The sequence below is a fragment of the Nyctibius grandis genome, chromosome 1, assembly GCF_013368605.1.
Source record: "Nyctibius grandis isolate bNycGra1 chromosome 1, bNycGra1.pri, whole genome shotgun sequence".
In the NCBI taxonomy this organism is placed as follows: Eukaryota; Metazoa; Chordata; class Aves; order Nyctibiiformes; family Nyctibiidae; genus Nyctibius; species Nyctibius grandis.
The window spans coordinates 69,112,610-69,127,133 of NC_090658.1; the positions used below are offsets into that span (position 1 = coordinate 69,112,610).

The 14,524-nt window shown below is 37.1% G+C and overlaps 1 protein-coding gene across 1 annotated transcript in view; it reads right to left on the reverse strand.

Annotated features, from left to right (window-relative positions):
- The window catches only part of LAMA2 (laminin subunit alpha 2), a 400,132-nt gene that overhangs the window by 339,362 nt on the left and 46,246 nt on the right, over positions 1–14,524 (reverse strand).

Below are 14,524 nucleotides of genomic sequence, written 5' to 3' on the forward strand. Positions count from 1 at the left end.
GCTTGACAGTGCAGCTCCACAGGGAGCCTCTATAAATACTCCAAGGCCAAAAGAAATTGTGAGGATGAATAGCTTGCCCTTCATATAATTTACATGCTTAAAGTCACAAAACACTTTGCATATATCAGCAGGGCTCATGGCCTTAACTTATGATTTCTTATGCAGTAAGGGAATAGCATCTCTTTTGTTGAATTTGAATCAAGGAAAATAAAAACAAAGTGTAAGGTAATTTATAGTATGCCTGCATGACAAGGCCACAGAGGACTACCGGAGCTAGCCCTCCTTAAACTACCTCAGTTATCAGTAGTAGTACAGTTGTACTGAGTTGGCTCATAATGTAGAAACACTGCTGCCGATAAGTGAGCTGGTTGGTTATCTCTACATTAAACAGCCATTTAGTTGTTTCAACAACACAGAACTACACCAAGCCCGTAACAGCTAATGAAAACATCCCTAGGTTTCTCAGTGGGCTTTGGCTGAAACTCGCTGCTGAAAAGTTAATGAAACACTAACTTCTTGTCACTGGAATTTGCCAACAAATAAATGCAGACGATGGACTCAGATTCTAAATAACTACTAGAAGCATCAGAATCAATCAATGTCTAAGAAAACAGAAAATGTAGGAACTAGGAAAGACAACAGGTTAATCCTACAAAGGCTGAGGGGATGCTATCAGGGATTTCTGATATTTCTTCTCTGTATGGTTTTTGTCACAAATGAAAGGAAAATTTATCTGGGTAACAGTACCACCTTGTATTTTTTATAAGTGTAAATCAGGAAACATTAATACATAATTAATGGCACATTTTTATTTATTTATGCAGCCATGAACCTAAAAGAAGCATGTAGAAATCTATGAGTCACAGGGCTAGCTTTTGCCTTCCCAAATTTTCTAAGAAACTGAAGTCTTACAGCAGAAATTTTATAGCTATTGCTTCTGGTACAGGCATCAGGCATAATGGGTCTACATCTCATTCACACTACAGACCTTTTAGTACTCTTGTGACCTTAAATGAACATTAAGAAACCTTTTGGAAATAAACTAGACCAAATAACAAACTCCTAAAAGCTATATAAATTATGTGTAGTCTATACAGTAATGCTACATATAAACATAGAGTAGCTTAACTAAGTATTTCTGAAAATCGACCTTTAATTACATGAAGTGTTTCCTGTATAGACAAGATCTTATTTCAAGTAATAATATATTCTCATTTATTATGAGAATCACAAAATAATAAGAAAATAATAATAATAAAGCAACTGACACTGGAAGTTATTTTAAAAACATAGGCAACTGTCAACTTTAAGCTAAATTTAAGGTTGAGACTATAGAAGGAAATCACAAGAAACATAATATGAATTTATGTGCTTATCTCTTACAGGCTATTTGAAATACTAGTGCAAAACCAGAAAATCATAGTATAAGCCTGTTTTATTGCTTATGGAACATGGTTGTGTGTAATTGGTCACTGTGTAAATTTTTAAAAAGCAACTGTGGGTATAAGGCGAGGAAAAAATAAATTTGGTGTGACTGTTTTATGGGACTTGGGGGGAATAAATTCCACTACAGAGTGTCAGTTTTACCCTTTAATGTATTTTTCTTTTTTTTTTTGATGAGCAATTAAAAATTACTAACTAACAACACTGCATGACAGGATCCTAAATCAAATTTACTAGACAAAAAGAGGTACCAGTGGACAGTATTCACAGGACCAGCATTTGCCAGCATTCATCAGTTCACCTGGAATCAAAAATCAGAATTTCTTTCTTATGTGTTATTTTTGTTTCTGGAGCTGAATGAGAGGAAGAAGCCTACGCACAGGAAGGAACATGGCCAGACATTGGCTCAGGTACAGCTTGAAGATATTTCAGTACTGTCTTCCATCAGACTTATTTAACCATCTTCTACAAACAGTATTAAGAAGAAAAAAAAATCCCAAACCCATGACTGCGGTTGCCAGTGAGACTGCAAACCAAATGAATTCCTGATGCAGCGCAATTTATATCAACATAGTTATACCTGGCTTATTACACTTCCACTGCTAGCTTTTTACTTCTGTCATTTATCAGCAGTGTACATGAAACATTTACAAGGCTTTAAATACAAAGGACACTTAACACTTACTTCAGTTGCACTGAAGGCCATGGAATTAGGCCTCTGTTTAAAGTAAAGTGCATGCTTGGATACAATGATGAAATGTGACCTAAATCACGTCTGAAAAGTCTTCAACTAATGTGTAACTAGGCAAAACAGAAAGAAAATAGGCGACAATCCACATCTCTGGGAATTACAGGAGGAAAAAAAACAATAGAACAGGCTTTCCCAAGCACAAACACAGAATGCTCTCGCCCACTTGGAATCCAGTCTCCAGCTATCTCCTAAAACTCTACTCACAATTTCACTTTCAAAAATGGATCAGGGAATTACTCTTTCTTTCTAAAGCAACTGTGACTACTCGGCACTGGTGGGGCCGCACCTTGAGTACTGTGTCCAGTTCTGGGCCCCGCACTTCAAGAAAGATGTTGAGGTGTTGGAGCGAGTCCAGAGGAGGGCGACCAAGCTGGTGAAGGGTCTGGAGGGTATGACCTACAAGGAATGGCTGAGGGAGCTGGAGTTGTTTAGCCTGGAGAAGAGGAGGCTCAGAGGTGACCTTATTGCAGTCTACAACTACCTGAAGGGAGGTTGTAGTGAAGTGGGAGTTGGCCTCTTCTTCCGGGCAACTAGCGATAGGACAAGAGGACACAGCCTCAGGCTTCGCCAGGGGAGGTTCGGGTTGGACATTAGGAAGAATTTCTTTTCAGAAAGGGTTATTAGACATTGGAATGGGCTGCCCAGGGAGGTGGTGGAGTCACCATCTCTGGATGTGTTTAAGAAAAGACTGGACATGGCACTTAGTGCCATGGTCTAGTTGACAGGGTGGTGTCAGGGCAACGGCTGGACTCGATGATCCCAGAGGTCTCTTCCAACCTGGTTAAAAAAAAATATTTAAAAAAAAAAAAATAGCAATTTGAATAGAAGCTTCTTGCCCCAACATGGTTGTCTTATAATGTTACTGGGACAACAGACCCCCAAATTCAGCAAATAAATAAAAAGAAAGCTGCTAATTACCCAATCAAAGAAACTATGCTGACAACATCACCTGACATAAGAATCACAAATTAGGGATCACAAATTTCATTTGGAAAGAACATTTTCTATTATGCTTTGTAGATAAGAACATCTTAAATTATCAATAGTATAGAATAATTTTTGCAAATATTTACTTTCTCAAACAATGTCCATGTTAACTGGATGAACCCCTGCTGAACCTAGTACAAGCTATCAAAATATAAGGAAGTTAGAACAGCATTCTTTTTTTAGTCATGCTTCATCTTCACAAGCATTACATTTTTCTCAGGAAAAGAATCTTCTTGTCTTTCATCAAGCTCTAAGGTTCTCAGTTTCTCATACCCAAGATTATAAATAATCTCTATAATATCTCAACAGTCAAATACCCCTACAGCTTTTTGGGAAGTGTTCTCCCATTTTCCATGTCAGCATATATTCTCTTACTTTTCTTACACTGACAGACTTACATGTTTTTATCCTTCTCCCCTTAGGACAGTAATTGACTGTCTTCCAATAAAAGGTTACTATAAAAGCCATGAGGGAAAAAGAAGGTATATGAAATTGAGAAGCTGTTTGTATGTATACTTCTTGCTAAATGCAGAAAATTAATCATGGAGAAAAATCGTGATGGCACAAAAAAAGATTCATATTACTTTATATGTGGTTAATTTCTATAATAGACTGACTGGATCAATTGCTCATTTTTTGAAAATGTTGATTGCTTCCACTAACTAAGTATGCAGTTGGTGTAGTGGCAAGTGTCTTATCCGGCTTTATTGATTTTTAAATTAAGTCTAACTTGGTGTTTTCAACAGCTCTATTACCACCCCTCAAAGCTAAACCAGAAAGAAATAAGACAGCCAACAATTAAAAAGGGTGATTATTACCTATCTTTTAAGATAAGAGAAGCTAATCATCATTCTGAGAAGAAAAGAAGTATATTTTCTTACTTTCCTCTTCCTAGTTTTCCATTCTTGCACACCCTGTGCATTTTGCCAAGTGAACTATTCTGCTTCTACAGCAAAGAACATAGATCACCAAAGTAGCATCAGTAAAACTGTTACAATAAGCTGAATTTACTAAAATACACAAAATTTCTGACCAGAATTCGATTCTGTTTTGCTGTGATACAAGCAAGGACAGAACAATAATCACAACCTTGTTCCCTCAAGGAATTGAGATCTTTTTTTCTAACATAGCAAGAACTCCACTACACATTTTTACTTTTTTTTTTTATTATAAGATTGTCATATTCTCTTATACAAATCCTTTAAACCAGGGACTATGAACAATGTAGACTCGTGGTACTCTTGTTCCAGTCTTGTTTCCATCTCAACAGACGACAAAACAGCCAGAAGACTCTTCTCACTATATAATACGTTTAGGGAGGTTGAATAGGAAGGAAGAGCTAGCTCTAAGACTTAATTATCTTTAAAAAGATAGTAGAGCTAACACAAAGCTTATTCAGAGACGTAACTCATCCAAAGGGAGGTCTTTTAAATGGCAGGGAAAGAGCTGCATGGCATCTATCCCACTGACTCATTAGTATATCCTACAGAGAGCCATAGTGAAAGTATTATTATAAAATTTTTTTAAAGTGTTTTTTATGCCAAGCCTGTTAATTACCTCAGTGCAAAGGAAAGAAATTATGTGAAACACCAATCACTTAGATTAAATGATAAATTACATATATTCCTCATTTTTACACACAAAGCAAAAGCTTGGTCAGATTACCAACTGAAAGTTTTCTAAGTATGAAACTTGCAAGCTGAGTATCAGTATTCATCATGGAAACAGAAAGATACAAAAGCAATATTCTGCAAATTCTGTTCCACATTCAATACTATTTAATATGTCCATTAATTATACAAATAGAACAAAGAGTATGCTTATTACAGTGGCACAGTCTGGAAAACAGGATTAGAAGCGCTCTAGCAGCTAGAGAAGTCTGAAAAGCAGAGCTTGAAATCCAGTGAATTTCAAAACTTACACCAGGAATAATCAGCTCCACAAACACGGAAAGGGGAGCAATTACTGACTAGCAGTTCTGTAGAAATCATATAGGAGCTACACTGGACCTCAGATCACCAGTCTCCATGCAATGTACATGGGTGATTATCATTCCGTGGCATCTCATCAGAGGTATAGTGTGTCCAGCTTTTAGGTCTCAATAATTCATATTAGAACTTTTATCAGTAGCTGAAGGTTAGAAACAGCAGTAAAAACTTGAAAGATTGTAAAAGATTGTTCACGGTGAGACCTGAGCAATAGTTTAGTTTTGACACTGTGCTTTTTAAAAAATCTAGGTTTGAGAGGGCAAGAGAAATGATTAGAGGCCCCGATAATGCTGAGTAGAACTCAAGATGTTCTGTTCAGACCAAGAGGAATCTTCAGATGCCTGCAAGTATACTACAAAAAGACGGGAATTTTACAATAGCTTTTTTTACATTATCCATTCAGTTAGGACAATGATTTGAAAAAAATCTATAAAAGAACAAAAAAGAATCTATAAAAGAACAAAAGGAAACACACACCAATAAGAAGCCAACTAAGTGACAGTATTTCACAAACTTTCTTATATCACTTAAGAAAATGTTTAAGTAATTAAAACTAAAATCTTAAGCAAACCAAATGAGACTAAGTTTTTTATGCTTTGGATTAAAATTGTAGTCAAAATTTCTGCAAGTCAGAACAGTCCTCTGCATACTGAAAACAAGTTTGGTAAAGATAAATTGTTTCATCAGTGTTAATCATAGCTTTCCCTAAGGACAGCTCTGACAGCTTGCTACTTTAGAGCAGACCTGCTATAAAGGAGATGCCTTTGTTCCCCTATTGAAAAGATAACCAGATATCACCTTGTTCACGTGTACTTTTCTTTATTTCTGCATATTTTAACAAGCAGAAAAAAAGAGCGGTTACAGTTTGGCAGCAAAATTTTCTGAAGATTCCAGCTTAGTTTCTGTATTTGGGGGAAAGATTGTGCTCCAAATGTCTCGTGTGGGCACTAAGAGTTAATGGGAAGTTTTTGCTTATAAATCTTTGTAACTCCATTTACTGGCTGCAAAATGGAGGTAATACCTTTCTCTGCCTGACTTTGTAGGGGATTCTCACTGGCTTTAATTATGTAATGCTTTAGAACTATTTAAGTGTTAAATACAATTATAGAAAATATTTACAAAAGAACACAAAAAACATTAAGAAGAAAATACAGTCATTTTGTGTTCAAGACAGAGTACAAATGGAAAGCAGTAAGACAAAAGACCACATTTGAGGATTAAAAGAAGCCTGGAAAAATCTTACACTTTTGTAACACCCCGTAATAAAAAACCAACAGGATGTGACCAAGAAACTAAAGATCATACTGCAATCAGATGGAAGAGGTTAATGCATAGCCTTTTTGTGAAGATCTTAATTCTGAAGTTTCAAGCTTTTAAATACTCCAGTTTGAAATGTTTCACATTCTGTACTTGTGGGTGGAGGGCAGGGGTTGATGGAAGAAAGCTATACTGGCAAAAACGGAGAAACTAAAATAAAGACTACAGAGTGATTATACAACTGTCATGTCTCATACTGTACACGAAAACTCAACTTGAGTGCTTCTAAAATACTTAAGAGGAACTCATAGCAAGCCTTTATCAGATTAGGCCGATGAAGGTGTTCTGAAGATTCGTATTTTACTTACTTTTGCTTACTTACTGTAATCCGGCATCACATACAATTTAGTGACTCTAGTAAAAACTTGGATTTGGCATATTCCCCTTCAGAAGGGAAGTGATTTTCAAGGTGGATTTATTTACATTAGAGGGAAATATTAATCTGCATACAATTAATTCATCTGTTGTCTTTTATCCATAAATTCTGAACTAGACAAAAAATATTAAAAATAGCTGTGAACTAAACCACTCTGAATTTAGCTATTTGTGATCTGAAATCCTCAGAGCACACACACAAAAAGCTAAACTGAAGAATACGTTATTTCTTCTTTTTTCTTTCCTTTTTTCTGACACCCATCTGAAAATTACAAATACCTGGGTTTTACCTAAATTAAGATAATAGGATGTTGAATTTAAACCACCTCAGTGGATTGGGGTCTGTCTGTTTTGTAGCTCAATATATTCAATATTCTAACAATGAACTTTCCAATGCCTCATACTGATAGCACTTCAATAAATATTTCATCAATCAAAATATGATCATTTAACTGTTATTTTTATTCTTATCTTTAAGCCAATGTCTGTCAATAATTTGCAGACATCTCAGCCACACTGAAACCATACATGGATTAAACAGGCAAGTATGATGAGCCTATCGAACTGTGGAAGTAACATGAAGTGGTTGCTTTACTAATACTTTGAACAGATATTGTCATTGTCATGATCACTTGATTTATTTGATATGTTCTACCAACAGATTAAAATATCTTCTTGAAAATCCTATCCAGTTGATAGAGTGAGCCACAGATACTCAACATTAAGCAGTTTTAGCCTTTAATCTTCAGTGCTTCATTGCACGGCCTTGAACAAATGACGAAGTATGATCTTCAAAACTGACCAAGAAATTTAACTTCTCTTGCAGACTTTAACTATCTCATCTAAAGACAATTTCATAATCCATACAGATTCTGCAAAATTCAAAACATATATAACATTTTGACACTTAGCATAAAGAAGCTGGATGTACTCACATATTCTGGGCATCTCACTATCTACACCTTCTCTAAAATGCATTTGAAAGAAGATATTTTAATATAACAATTCTAAAATAAGATTACTTTTTAAGAGTTCAGATAATAAACCAAGGACACAGTTTTTCCTCATTCAATACAGAACTTCTCCAGACTCCTAAATTATAATTAGCAGCTCTCCCACTTTAATAACATAATGGTAAGTGGTGCAAGTTTGGCTTCACTTCAGCAGAAGTCACAGCGACATGAACGTGAAAACTTTGTGGAAGGGTGTCAGGTCATTTTGTGCAACTTATCTGCCCTACGTTATTTGTACTGCACAATCAAGCTTAAATCAGAGCCTCTTCCTCCCCATTCTTCTCATACAATAGATTTTTGGAAGATCCTTATTTTTCCACTCCAAGCCTAGTCTGACAGAATCAGTAGTTAAAATCTCAACATAGTGCTTTGCACATCTGTAATGTTTCCCAAATTTCACATTGCCGGTAACAATGGCAATTTCATGCACATATAAATTCCTAATTTTGTTCTTTATGGTATTAATGCAGTGTTTGGATTTCAGCAGTCACTAGGGAACAGACGACTTCTGTAACATTACCAGATGTATACAAGATTATTGTTACTTTACTTGCTTCTTACAAAATATGGTAAAATTCTGGCTTACAAAAAACAACTGAAGAAGTCTGAGACAGACAGGGGAGTAACTTTAAATAGTAATTATGTGAATGACACTTCTCTTCCACCTTTTACATAAGAAACAACCAACAGCCAAATTACGCAATCCATCAAAAACTAGTTAAACAATACACTTCTGCATCAATTAAATAGGAAGAGCGAGAACAAAGAAGAGAGAGGCTGTGTATAGTTTCAGTGTGATACCTGTATAACCACAGGAAGCAACTGAAAGGAAAATAGGTTGTGAAGAGTCCAATTGAAAGGTTGGACTAATAATCAAATCACAGAATCACAGAATATCCTGAGTTGGGAGGAACCCACAAGGACCATCAAGTCCAACTCCTGACTCCACACAAGGCAACCTAGAAGTTGAACCACATATCTAAGAGCATTGTCCAAACACTTCTTGAACATTAACAGGCTTGGGTCTATGACCATTTCCTTAGGGAGCTTGTTCCAGTGCTTGACCACACTCTCAGTGAAGAACTTTTTCCTAATATCCAATCTGAACTTCCCCTGACACACCTTTAAGCCATTCCCTCATGTCCTAAGCCGTTCCCTCACATACTAATCAAAAGAACGGGCAGTTTTCCAGGGTAGTGGGACAGAAGGTAGTGCCATTCATCCTCACACCAAATGAGTACTCTCACCCCAGAGCCATAGGTAGCTTTGCAAGTATTTTAATTAAGCAGCATATGCCTCACTTGAACTTGTATAACTTGTCCAAAAATTTAATTGGGATAAATGAAGAAGCTGGACTGAAAAATACAGCAGTTTCTCTAGAGTTAGAAAAAAATATTTAAGAAGCAGAAAGAAAGATCACAGAAACCTCTGCATGTCTAGTTTACTGCATCACGTATTTCATAGAAGACCACAGATATCCTTTTTGTAACTATCTATCTGCCTTACTGAACACAACAAGGGAATTGAGGAAAAAAAAAATCTATTAAATTCTGTCTTACAGAAAAAAAACAAAACCACACAACATGCTATTGTTATAGAATACATATCCCACTGAGTTAATCTAACTCAAGTTTCTATTTGCATAAATACACTTGCATTTCACCAGCAATTTTCCTGTATATCAGAAAAAGAACAGAGATGTCAGAATAATAAATAATTCATAGTAAATTGCTAAACAACAGCTGAATGACAGGTTCACCATCTTTCAGCTGCAATACAAATAGCTAGTATTTGTATAGAAGCTCTAAGTTTGAGTCAGTTCAACTTAGGCTCCTGCTTACTAGAACTTGTTTTGGCACAATAGCATTATTTTGCAGCAGGACAAGCAGCAGGTCAAATCCCATAAAAGCATACTCATAACAGATCTCTACAACAGAGACATTAGCTTAATTCAGCTTCCTTTGGCCCCTATAATTCACCAGTCATGATCATCTTTCTTACTGGAATTTTGTGTTGTACAAATTTCATGGGAAGCAAATGCAACTCATTTTGAATTATTTGGACAGCTTATTTGAAAACAAAAAAAAACCCATAGGAGACTTTTTTCAAAAGCTCTAAGGTTTTTCTAAAGATAGCACTTTCAAATTCATACATGCTGGACTTAGAAAAACAAACCCTAAATCCATATCAGAATTTCACACGGAATCACAGAATCACAGAATCACAGAATCAACCAGGTTGGAAGAGACCTCTGGGATCATCGAGTCCAACCGTTGCCCTGACACCACCATGTCAACTAGACCATGGCACTAAGTGCCATGTCCAGTCTTTTCTTAAACACATCCAGAGATGGTGACTCCACCACCTCCCTGGGCAGCCCATTCCAATGTCTAATAACCCTTTCTGAAAAGAAATTCTTCCTAATGTCCAACCTGAACCTCCCCTGGCAAAGCTTGAGGCTATGTCCTCTTGTCCTATCGCTAGTTGCCCGGGAGAACAGGCCAACTCCCACTTCACTACAACCTCCCTTCAGGTAGTTGTAGACTGCAACTTTTGTTCATTTCATGAACAAAAACAGTCTGGCTGAAATTTTTCTGACTTGAAATACATTCAGGACTGTTTTTTCTTAAGAATATTGGGAAAACTTTGCAGAATTGAACATTTCTTACACATGCTGTTCTGATGATACAAATTATTACAAGGTCTTCTTTAAAATGTTTTCACCAAAAAAATCTGAATGGGCAGTGAGATTATTTTCATGAGTAAATCATGAACATATCTAATATAGAGTAAAAAACACTTAAGAAGATTGAAGAATCCCATAAAGACAGACTAAGAAATTATTATCTAAGTTACAGCAAAAAAAAAAAACCCTCTCAGAATTATCTCTTGATTCTCTCCTCAGAACTAATGTATTTTCCATAAATTGCTGTAGACAATGACAAAATTAGATGATGGACTAATGAAAAGTGTCCTGACTTTAAGGCAGAGAGAACCCATTTTCATCTAGTCTGGTCACATGCGGCACCTAGACTAAAGATTTTCACAGAGAGATGCCTGTATCACACTACCTATCTGAGACAGGAAAATGTTTCCAAGACAGACATACAGTCATGACTAGTCTTTTGCCTTGCCTCAAAATATTTCAAAATTAGGACCTGGTCAGATTTGGGAAAAACTTTTTTTATATAATTATATTTGGTCTGCTGAACTAATTCTCATCTAAATCATTTTGCTTTGACATTTTATTAATTCTTTTACTTTAAAATGCTGTAAGTATTTAAAGTATGTAAAGTAATCAAAAACCTTAAAAAAAAAGAGTTAAAAATTCATTTTAGCCTAAGATATAAGGATGATTTTTTAATGTGGAAAAGAAGTCAGGAAAAAAGCCAGTTCATACAAAAAAATGCAAATCATCAATTATTCACACAATTTTAGTCAAAAACCTTTTGAACGTGTCATTACTAAAATTGAGACAATATTTTTTCCCAAAAAACATGCTAATGCCAGGGCAGTAACAGCTGCCTAGTCCCCATTTGATTTTTCTCTCAAGTACTGCAGAATCATTGTTGCTCTTGTAGCCACCAATCTGCATTATGGACAGCTGGCTACACACAGCATGTAAATTCTTTGCTGCATCACAACGTCTCCAGAATTCAGTTCTCTGAATGGGTATGCATGGTATGTATGTATAATTTGTACCATTTGTTCATAAACGTATACACTATTCAAGTGAGGCTATGCTACCACGCAATCTATACTGTGCTGTAAAACTACGACTGATTTTGTTTATTTTAATGGTTGCTTAACCGATGTTTATGACATCTATAATATTTACTAGCAACAAATTCAGGTTTCCTTGCAGATATGTTATAATGATGATAAACAGCCTCAGGACAAGAAAAGATCTTCTGGACCTGGTTATAACCCCATTACATGATTTTCTGTTTACAGTTTCTGTGGGATATCAGCTATTAAATTTGTGATGCACTGGTCTTTGCAGAATACTGATTTTAATGAGGTTAAATTGATCAAAGTAAGCTAAATAATTTAGAGCACTAAATATGTCAACTTTGTTAAAATGCATAACCTAACAAACATTTCATTACAGTTGTTTTATGAAACTACTTCCCAACATTAGATTACTTGTTAGCTAATTTCTTGTTAACTAATCCCAAAAGTATCATGCACCTTCATTGCCTCCAGTTATCAATCCTCTTCAGGATTTTTCCTTGGATTACTGTAATGCTAATCTGCCTACCACTATCTGAAACATTTTGTTTGTACCAGCATTTCCCTTTTCAAACGCTGGTACAGCTTCTGCCCTTTTTAAGACTTTCAAGTTTTTCTAGTATTGCAATGTTCTTAAAACCACTCCATCGATTCCTATCCTTAAATAGGATAAAAATCTACACCATTCCAATGGTTTTGTGGATGTTTTTCTTTCTCAAAGAACTCATTGTCTTTATCCACAATACCAAAAGATTATTTTTCCTCTGGAGATTTATTTAGCTTTCATTACTTTACGTATCAGGTGGAAACTTTGCTTTACCTTTTAAAACAAAACCAAAAACCAATGTCATGCTCTGAAGTGGTCCTGTGATAGAACTTGTGTAGATTAATGGTAAAGCATGCAGCTCTTTCTGAATGGGACTAATACTTGGAGCCAACTAGCCACAGAAGGCTTCCCTAACCACTTTGTGGTGATCACCTCACTCTGCCACTTACAAGTTGACCAGCAAAATGGGATCTCTGACTATCATCCATAATAGTGTAACCGTGATGATGGCAATTCAGGATAAGTAGATTTCTACCCTAAAACTGAAATCAGTAAAAAAAATAGAGTATCTTAAAATGCTGCCCATGCACTTATCATTTGTTCTCCATGTGAGGTTTCTCATTAGCCAGTGAAAAACTCATATTTGAGAGTGAGCAGCTAGAGAAGCAGTGATCTGCCCATATTTATATGATGTATTCTAAATAGCTCCAAAACTACAGTTTGTATTGAGTTTGTATGGCTAGGTTTTGGTAGCAAGGGGCTACAGGAGTGGCTTCTGTGAGAAGCTGCTAGAAGCTTCCCCTATGTCAGACACTGTCAATGCCAGCCAGCTCTGAGACTGACCTGCCACTAGCCAAGGACGAGCCTATCAGCAACAGTGGCAGTGCCTCTGGGATAGCATATTTAAAAAGGGGAAAAAGTTATGCACAACAGCAATTGCAGCCAGAGAGAGGAGTGAGTATATGTGAGAGAAACAACTCTGCAGACACCAAGGTCAGTGAAAAAGGAAGGGGAGGAGATGCTTCAGGTGCTGGAGCAGAGATTCCCCTTTAGCCTGTGGTGAAGACCATGGTGAGGCAGGCTGTCCCCCTGCAGCCCATGAAGGTCCACTGTGGAGCAGATACCCACTTGCAGCCCGTGGAGGACCCCATGCCAAAGCAGGTGGATGCTCAAAGGAGGCTGTGACTCCGTGGGAAGGCCACACTGGAGCAAGTTTGCTGGCAGGACTTGTGACCCTGCGGGGGACCCACAGTGGAGCAGTCTGTTCCAGAAGGACTGCACGCATGGAAGGGACCCACACTGGAGCAGTTTGTGAAGAACTGCAGCCTGTGGAGAAGTTCATGGAGGACTGTCTCCCATGGGAGGGACCCCATGCTGGAGCAGTGGAAGCATGTGAGGAGCCCCACCCTGTGGGGGAAGGAGTGGCAGAGACATGTGATGAACTGACCCCAACCCCCATTTCCCATCCGCCTGCGCTGCTGGGGGGAGGACGTAGAGAATTCTGGAGTAAAGTTAAGCCTGAGAAGAAGGGAGGGGCAGTGGGAAGGTGTTTTAAGATTTAGGTTTTATTACTCATTACCCTACTCTGATTTGATTGGTAATAAATTAATTTTCCCTGTCAAGTCTGTTTTGCGTGTGACAGTAACTGATGAGTGAGCTCCCTGTCCTTATATCAACTCATGAGCCTTTTGTTATCTCTCCCCTGTCCAGCTGAGGAGGGGAGTGATAGAGTGGCTTTGGTGGGCACCCGGCCTCCAGCCAGGGTCAACCCACCACACAGTTCATAATACTTCTCAAAGCAAAAATAGTCTGGAAGTGCCTGCATCCTCCCCTCTGAAAGTAGACTGTGGTTTACTCAGTTGAATGAACTCATTGACTACTTCAAACTTCACTGTATTTCTGAAGACTTATTGTCAGCCCTCTGAACCCAACAGAGCAGTACCTGCCTAAACTGAAACGGAAGTTCTCAGTATTCCCCCCAAAATTCCATTAGAGCAAGGCAAAACTTTAACTGCTTAGGCATAAAAATTATCTAAACCACTTCAGATAAAGAAGAAAAAAATGTTGCGGATGTTTGTTGGTTTGTTGTGGGGTTTTTGGGTTTTGGTTTGTGGGGGTTTTTTTTAATACGGCAGTATCTGGTAGGAGACTTTGTGAAGTATGAAGTCAAGAGAATTTTCCTAAAAAGTAGTGGAAAGAGAAAGCTATTGCACATACATTGTTAGGTATACCATAGTGACAATATCAAAATACTTGAATATGATAAGACAACACACATTCTCTAACTCTTTAGAATTCAAGAGGTCCCCAGTAAAAACTAGCTAATTTTTAATCAACTACTGATCAGCCCTAATATTAAGGGCACTATCAA